Below are 9,435 nucleotides of genomic sequence, written 5' to 3' on the forward strand. Positions count from 1 at the left end.
AAATAATTATTTATTTAAATTTTGTATTTTTCCTCCAAAGTTACATTAAGGTCCATATGAGTAATTAATTATTCTATCGATAATAATTATTTAGTAAGGATGCTTAATGTGGTGAAGAAAGTCTATTGAATTTTATGAACCGCAATTTTTCTATCCTCTAGATAGTAAATTCAAGTATTTGGTTATAATGCTTAATAGATTGTTCTAACTTGTGAATGAGTTCTATCTTTTGTTTATTTAAGAACTCTAGCCTACATAATGATCATTTGTTATTTTTTGCGATCATTTATGAGAAAAGAGCACAAATGACATGATTTTGTTATAACATGCATTTAATAGTTATTGCTCTTGTTTCTCATTCAGCACTAAGCTATCCTTGAACCTCCGTCGTCTTGACACTTAATGCAACCAACCACAAGCAGTGGGTTGAGTCTATCATGATGAAATTGACTTTCATGAAAGTGGACTTGGCCTTGAGAATTGATGCACCATCTAAGCCTGCTGATGATGCTACTGAGAAGGATATGAAATTCTATGAGGACTAGGAACACTACAATCGTTGTTGCTTGATGCTCATGAGATATCACATGGATGAATCAATTCGTGATGGTATTCCTAAGTCCGAAAATGTGAAGGATTTTCTTGCTGCCATTAAGGAAAAGTACCAGAAGTTCTCAAAGAATGAGAAGAATGAACACTTGAACATGCTCCATCACACCATTTATGATGGTTCAAGTGACATCAGGGCTCATATTGACAAGCTCATGAGCTATTATCACAAACTTAAGGCCATGGGTGTGGACCTTGGTGAGGATTACATGGTATGGTTGGTGATGGAGACCATTCAATCTCAGTTTGATGCGATCTGATCAAGCTACAATGCTCAGAAAGATCAATGGACTATTGGGGAGATGTCTGTTATTCTTGCCAAGGAAGAGGAGGACATGAGAAAAGGTAGGGCAAGAAGCATCTCTATGTTGACAAATCCTAACAATCCTCACAAAGAAAGTTCATTTCCAATAATTCTGGTAACCAAAAACCTCCCAAGAAAAAGGCACTTAGTCCTAAAGGGAATGGGCAGTCAGGCTCATCCTCTAATGGTCATAAGAATGAGTTTTTCAAAGGGAAGTGCAACTTTTGCCAGAATTTTGGGCACAAGAAAGCTGATTGTCAAAAGCTCAAAGCTCACCTAATGAAGAAAGGTAACTGTCTTGTGATGGTTTGTTTAGAATCCAATATTATTGATGTGCCCTCAAATTCTTGGTGGTTGGATACTGGAGCCACAATTCATGTTACGAATTCCTTGCAGGCAGTGACAAGTCAAAGAAGACCGAGTAATCTGGAGCAACATGTGTACATGGGAGACGATACAAAAGTCCAAGTTGAATTTTTGGGGACAATTAGAATATAGTTGAATATAGGACATTTTTTGGAGTTACAGGATGTTACTTACATACCCTCTATTAGGAGGAATTTGATTTCTGTATCTATTTTGGATAGACTAGGTTATAGTCTTCTTTTTGGAACTGTAAAACTTACTTTGTATCATGACTCTCTTTTGGTTGGAAATGGAACTTTATGTGGAAATTTATATAAACTTGATTTGCATGATGTTGCTTCTGTTTCTTCTACTTCTTGTCCTAATGCTGTTGTTGGTTCTAAACGTGCAATATTAGATTTGAAATCTTCTATGTTGTGGCACAAAAATTTAGGCCATATCTCTAGAGATAGAATGGAAAGGTTGATCAAAGATGGAGTACTTCAAGATCTGGATTTTTCAGATTTCACTGTGTGTGTTGATTATAATAAAGGAAAGTTAACTGCCGAGGTTAGAAGGAGCAAAACAGACAGGTGCACAGGATTGTTGGAGTTGATTCACACTGATATATGTGGGCCAATTGTTCCACTTGCTATGGGTGGTCATAGATACTTCATCACCTTTATTGATGATTTTTCCCGGTATGGTCATGTAGAACTCATTCGTGAAAAATCTGAATCTTTGGATGCGTTTAAGATTTTTAAGACAAAGGTTGAGCTTCAAAAGGGGAAGAAGATCAAAGCAGTAAATTTCGATAGAGGTGGAGAGTATTATGGGCGTTATGATGAAAATGGAAGGAACTCCGGGCCTTTCGCTAGGTACTTACAGGAATGTGGCATTGATGCAAGATATACAATGCCAGGGACACCCCAACAGAATGGAATTGCTGAAAGGAGAAATCGAACTCTTCTTGACATGGTGCGATGTATGTTGATCCATTCTAGTTTGCCAAAGTTTTTATGGGGTGAGGCATTAAAGACTGCAACTTATATCTTGAATCATGTGCCCAGCAAGTCTGTCCCAAAGACTCCTTATGAGCTATGGTCAAGTAAGAAACCAAGCTTGCGTCATTTTCATGTTTGGGGTTGCAAATCAGAAGTGAGGCCCTACAATCCACAATCTAAGAAACTTGATCCGAAGACCATTAGTGGCTATTTTGTAGGCTACACCATTAGATCAAGGGGTTCTAGATTTTATTGCCCATCCCACATCACCATAGTTATAGAATCATATAGAGCTGTCTATTTTGAAGATGAATTTGGTTCAAGTCAAGGGTCAAGAGAAATTGTTTTTAGGGAAAAACGCATTTTTATCCCTGTACCTGTCGCTTCCACTCCTATTGATTACCCTATGATTGAACAAATTCCAGTAGAAACTCATGATGAAACTCAAAGTCAAGAACAAGGTGAAAATATTGATGTTGGGGATGATAAAGTTATGGTGAGAAGATCATAGAGAACTCGTAGGTCTGCTATTCCTGATGACTACCTTATCTATTTGCAGGAACATGAGTTTAATGTGGGAGATGCTTTTGAGCTAGTCACTTATCAAGAAGCCATGAGTAGTCCTAAATCTGTGCTGTGGATGGATGCAAAGAAAGAATAATTGAGTTCTATATCACAAAATGAAGTTCGGGAGTTGGTTGAACTACCCAAAGTTTGCAGACCCATTGGATGTAAATGGGTGTATAAGACCAAACGTGACTCGAATGGGCAAGTGGAAAGGTATAAGGCTAGGCTTGTGGCTAAAGGCTATAGCTAGAGAGAAGGTATTGATTTCAAAGAAACATTTTCACCTGTTTCTACCAAAGATTCGTTGCGAATCATTATGGCTATAATGGCTCATTTTGATCTAGAACTTAATCAAATGGATGTGAGGACCGCCTTCTTGAATGGAGATTTGTTTGAAGATTTTTACATGACTCAACCTGTTGGTTTTGAGATGTCTGGAAAAGAACATATGGTTTGCAAGCTCAAGAAGTCTATCTATGGGCTTAAACAAGCATCAAGGTAGTGGTATCTCAAGTTTAATATAACTGTCACTGCAAATGGCTTCAAGGAGAATGTAGTAGATCAATGTACATACATGAAGGTCAGTGGGAGCAACTTTATTTTTCTAGTATTGTATGTTGATGACATCCTGCTTACATCTAATAATTCTGGCGTGGATGACAGTTTTTGGCGCCGTTGCCGGGGACTGAAAAGAATTATCAATATCAGTCTGATTAATTTTTATTCTAATTTGATTTTAATTTCTCTTGTTTCTAATCTGTTTAGTTGCTTAATTTGTCTATCTCAGGTGAATTGTGTTATATGCGTAGCAGAAGAGGAGCAGACAGTCTTGTTCCTTTGAATCCTGAGATTGAAAAGTCTTGCAAGCAAAACAGAAAGAACAAGAGGGAAGCCCAGAAGTTTGTGAAGATGGCACAGAATGATGGTGATGGCAGGAATGTTTTAATTCCTGGAATTGCACAAGGGGGTCAGGCTCAGAACAATGCTGAGAGGAGCCTGAGAGACTATGTACTGCCCACTCTGACGGGAGTACAAAACAGTATACGCCCACCAGCTGTAGAGGCTAACAACTTTGAGATCAAGCCAGCTATTCTACAAATGGTGCAATCCTCTGTTCAATTTAATGGGTTGCCTTATGAAGATCCTTACACCCATTTGTCTAATTTTCTGGAGCTGTGTGGAACTTTTAAATACAATGGGGTGAGTGATGACGCTATTAAACTTAGGCCTTTCCCATTTTCTCTGAGGGATAGAGCTAAAATTTGGCTGAACTCTTTGCAACCGAACTCTATTATCACCTGGCAAGATTTGGCGCAGAAGTTTTTGTCAAAATTCTTCCCTCCTTCCAAAGCTGCTAAATTGAGGGGAGAAATCAATAATTTTTGCCAGAATGATGGAGAATCATTGTATGAAGCTTGGGAACAGTTCAAAGATCTTTTGAGAAGATGTCCTCATCATGGCATTGAACAGTGGATGTTAGTACATAATTTTTATAATGGTTTATGTCCTACTACTAGAACCATTATTGATGCTGCAGCGGGTGGTACTTTTATGAGCAAGAGTGCAACTGGTGCTTATGAGCTGCTGGAGGACATGGCCACAAATAATCATCAGTGGTCTGAGGAAAGATCATCGGGGTCAGAAAGGTAGCTGGGGTGCATGAGCTGGATGCCATTACTGCTTTAACAGCTCAGGTAGCTACACTCACTAAACAATTACAATAGAGCACTGTATCTGCTAATGCGGTTTAAATGGCAGCTAGGTGTGAAATCTGTGGTGGTCCTCACTCTTTTGATCAGTGTCCTACCAGTATTAATAATAACATTCCGATGGATCAAGCTCTGGATCAAGCTCAGGTTCAAGCGGTGGGAAACTTTCAGAGGCCAGTAAATAATCCATTCGCCAATACTTACAATCCTGGGTGGCGAAATCATCCTAATTTTTCTTGGAGGAATAATCAGGGCCAGCAACCTCAGTTTCAGGGTCAATTTCAGAATAATATGCCTCAGCCACCAATGCATCAAGCCTCTTCATCACAACAGCCTAGGCCTCAACAATTAATGAATCAAGCTCCACCTGAAAGGCCTAATGAATTGCAAGCTACATTATTGACCCTCACCAACACTCAAACTCAGTTCATGACAGAGACTAAATCTTCTATCAGGAACCTGGAAACACAAGTAGGGCAATTGGATAATATGCTTAATAACAGACCGCAGGGAAATTTGCCTAGTAATACTGAAGTTAACCCTAAGGAGCAAGTTCAGGAAATTACTCTAAGAAGTGGGAAGCAAACTGAGCAGCCTAGATCTCCACAGGCAGTGGTTCAGAGTAAAGAGATGGGTGAACAGTCTGATCCAGAAAAGATTACTGAAGACCACCTGCTTTCAGAAAAGAGTCCGCCAGTTGTTAATGAGCAGCCAGTTCGAGTTCCATATCCTCAGAGGCTTAGAAAGACTACACTGGATAAACAATTTTCTAAGTCTTTAGAGGTGTTTAAAAAGCTGCATATAAATATTCCTTTTGCTGAGGCCTTGGAGCAGATGCCCAGCTATGTGAAATTCATGAAGGAGATTCTGTCCAAGAAAAGGAGGATGACTATGAGACGGTAGCACTCACTAAAGAGTGCAGCGCGATATTATAGAGGAAGTTACCCCAAAAGTTGAGAGATCCGGGGAGCTTTACCATACCTTGCACCATTGGCAAATTTGAATGCAAACACGCTTTATGTGATTTGGGGGCAAGTATTAATCTGATGCCCTTATCTGTGTTTAGAAGACTTGGCTTGGGGTAGGCAAAACCAACAACTGTCACTCTACAACTAGCAGACCGATCGGTGACACATCCACGAGGTATTATTGAAGATGTTCTTGTGAAGTTGGATAAGTTTATATTTCCAGCTGACTTTATCGTTCTGGACATGGAGGAGGATATGGATGTACCTATTATTCTCGGCAGACCATTTCTAGCCACAGGTCAAGCTCTTATTGATGTTCAAAAGGGAGAGCTTAAGCTTAGAGTTCAAGGAGATGAGGTGGTCTTTAATGTCTTCAAGGCCATGAAGTATCCGGTGGCTAATGATAGTTGCTATAGTGTGGATGTGATAGAGAAGGCAGTCTCGAAGAGAAGGATGAATAGTGATGCCTTAGAGGCAGTATTATTAGGTGATGAGGTCGATGATGATGATGCTGAGATAAGAGATTGTGTAAACTGGATCAATTCCTTCCTACCATACTGGAAGAAGTTTCAAGAATTAGCAGACGTGCCTGATAAACCGCTAACATCCATTCAGCAGCCACCGCAGCTGGAATTGAAGGCTCTTCCAGATCATTTGCGATATGCATATTTGGGAGAGAATGAAACTTTACCTGTCATTGTGTCAGCTGACCTGTCAAAGATAGAATTGGAGAAATTGTTGAGGGTTTTAATGGATCATAAATTGGCCATTGGGTGGACCTTGGCGAATATTAGAGGAATAAGCCCATTCACAGTAATGCATAAAATATTATTGGAGGAGAATAGCAAGCCATCCATAGAGGCCCAGAGAAGACTCAATCCAGCCATGAAGGAAGTCGTACTTGAGCAGATTCTTAAATGGTTGGACGTTGGGGTGATCTACCCAATTTCTGATAGCGCATGGGTGAGCCCTGTGCAAGTGGTACCTAAAAAGGGTGGTATGACAGTGGTAAAAAATGAAAACAATGAACTCATTCCAACAAGAACTGTAACGGGGTGGCAGATTTGTATAGATTACCGCAAGCTCAACAAGGCAACAAGGAAGGATCATTTTCCTTTGCCTTTCCTTGATCAAATGCTTGACAGATTAGCAGGCCATAGATACTACTGTTTCTTGGATGGGTATTCAGGGTATCATCAGATCACTATTGCACCAGAGGATCAAGAGAAAACAACTTTTACATGTCCCTATGACACATTTGCTTTCAGGAGAATGCCATTTGGACTATGTAATGCCCCTGCAACATTTCAACGGTGCATGATGGCTATATTTTCAGATATGGTAGAAAGGTGTATTGAGATATTCATGGATGATTTCTCTGTTTTTGGCTCATCATTTGACCTCTGTTTGGGTAACTTGGAGAACGTGTTGAATCATTGTGAGAAGGCAAATCTGGTGTTGAATTGGGAGAAATGCCATTTTATGGTAAAAGAGGGGATTGTTCTTGGCCATAAAATTTCGAGTGAGGGAATTGAGGTAGATAGAGCAAAAATTTCTACCATTGAAAAGCTTCCTCCACCAGTTTTAGTCAAAGGTGTAAGAAGTTTTCTTGGTCATGCTGGGTTCTATCGAAGATTCATAAAATATTTCTCTAAAGTGTCCAAGCCTCTCTCGAATCTGCTTATGAATGGAGTTGTCTTTGATTTTAATGATGAATGTTTGAAGGCTTTCAATTTCTTGAAAGAAAAACTTATTTCTACTCCAATTGTGATAGCTCCAAATTGGGAATTGCCTTTTGAGTTGATGTGTGATGCTAGTGACTATGCAGTGGGTGCAGTTTTGGGACAGCGAATTGACAAAGTATTCAGGTCTATTTATTATGCTAGTCGAACTCTAAATGATGCTCAACTGAATTATGCTACCACAGAAAAAGAGTTGCTAGCTATTGTGTTTGCTTGTGATAAATTTAGACCGTATCTGATTGGTAATAAAGTGATTGTCTACACTGATCACTCTGCCATTAAATACTTGATGTCAAAGAAAGATGCCAAGCCCCGCCTGATTAGATGGATTCTTTTACTTCAAGAATTTGACATGGAAATTCGTGACAAGAAGGGCAGCAAGAATGTGGTAGCTGATCACCTCTCTAGACTTGAAGTGGAGGAGACTGAAAATAAGAAAGCAGTGCAAATCAATGATTACTTTCCTGATGAGCAGTTGTTTGGGGTAAGTGAGAAATTAGCTGTCCCTTGGTTTGCTGACATAGTGAACTTCTTGGTTGCCAAGATTGTGCCTCCTGAAATGTCGAAGCAACAATTAAAGAAATTCTTTTTTGAGGTGAAACATTACTATTGGGAGGAGCCTATTCTCTATAGGCATTGTGTTGATCAAATTATCAGACGGTGTGTTCCTGAGGAAGAGATGCAGTCAATTCTCAACCATTGTCACACTCAACAATGTGGTGGGCACTTTGGTGCATCCAGAACGGCAGCCAAGGTATTACAAAGTGGTTTCTATTGGCCTTCATTATTCAAGGATGCTAATGCTTTTGTCAAGGCCTGTGATAGATGTCAGCGAACTGGTAATATCTTGAGGAGAAATGAAATGCCTTTACAGGGAATTCTTGAAGTGGAACTGTTTGATGTATGGGGCCTTTTCCACCATCTTACAACAATGAATATATTCTATTGGCAGTAGATTATGGATCTAAATGGGTGGAGGCTGCAGCAACTAGAGCCAATGACGGTAAAACTGTGCTTAATTTTCTTTTTTTTTTGATCAAGAAAGATGAATTTCACTAATCACAAGCCGAAATATACAAGGCAAAGTCCAAGGACTCAGACAAACAACCAGACAAAAACAGCTACCATCAGTAGCTCAGCTTAATTCCTCTAACAACCTTATGGTTAAAGCAACTAAGTCTAAACATAATGTCTTTTTTGATCAATTCTATGACAGAATTAACACTAAGAGAATAGTGCTGAAAATGACAAATATTCCTATTATGCCAAAGGTAATACACGGTTGCTGAGAAAACAGCAGCCACTAGCAAGGCATGAGTACCCCCCTTCAAATCTTCAATCCAAGCAGTCCAAGCCGTGAAACTAAGAGGCCAATTGCAACGGACCCAGCCTTGAATCAGCCGAACCACCTGCTGAGAAAAAAGGCACTCAAAAAACAAGTGATTGTGGTTCTCAGCTGCCAGCTCACAGACCGGGCAAGAGACAGATTCAATAACCATAGAAACTCTAATAAGATGATCTCTAGTTAAAAGCTTACAGTTAATAGCTTGCCAAGTGATAAATTTATGCTTAGGAATGCTCATTCGATTCCAAACAAACTGATGGTCCTTGGCCGGATCTTGGTGGATAAGCTTAGCATATAACAGCCCAATCCTAAACTTCCCATGACTACTCGCATTATCAATGTCCTCCTGAGCAAAAAAGTTACGTAATTGACAGAGTTTCTTCCAATACCTGCTTGTGTCTGTTTTGAGCTGGTAGAGCCAGAAATCAGTCCCTTTTAAGTACACCGTATGAATCCATTTGACCCACAAAGTCTCTTGTTGATGGTTTATTGCCCAAATATACTTCCCAAGCATGGCCTTGTTCCATTTGGAACCTTCACCAAAGCCCAATCCTCCAAGGGTTTTCGGCAAACACACTGTAGACCAAGCAGTGAGATGGAAATTACTCCTAGTCCCATTGTGTCCCCAAAGAAACCACATACATAACTTGTCAACTTCTTTAATGACACTTTGGGGCAATAAAAAGATATTCATCCAATAGTTACGCAGCCCAAGAAGAACAGAGGTAATAAGTTGAACCCTTCCTGCATAAGATAGATGTCTACTAGACCAAGTGTGAAGACGAAGCTTAATTTTTTTCAAAATTTCACCACAGTCAGCCTCTTTCCATTTAGTAGGCCGC

The 9,435-nt window shown here is 39.7% G+C and overlaps 1 non-coding gene across 1 annotated transcript; it reads right to left on the bottom strand.

The window, feature by feature from the left end:
• Positions 1-4,185: 4,185 nt before the first annotated feature.
• LOC133787331 (small nucleolar RNA R71) lies at positions 4,186-4,292 on the bottom strand. Its single transcript, XR_009872359.1, has one exon. It is a non-coding gene; the product is annotated as a small nucleolar RNA R71 (small nucleolar RNA).
• Between the last annotated feature and the right edge of the window lie 5,143 nt (positions 4,293-9,435).

The sequence above is a fragment of the Humulus lupulus genome, chromosome 6, assembly GCF_963169125.1.
Source record: "Humulus lupulus chromosome 6, drHumLupu1.1, whole genome shotgun sequence".
Classification (NCBI taxonomy): Eukaryota; Viridiplantae; Streptophyta; class Magnoliopsida; order Rosales; family Cannabaceae; genus Humulus; species Humulus lupulus.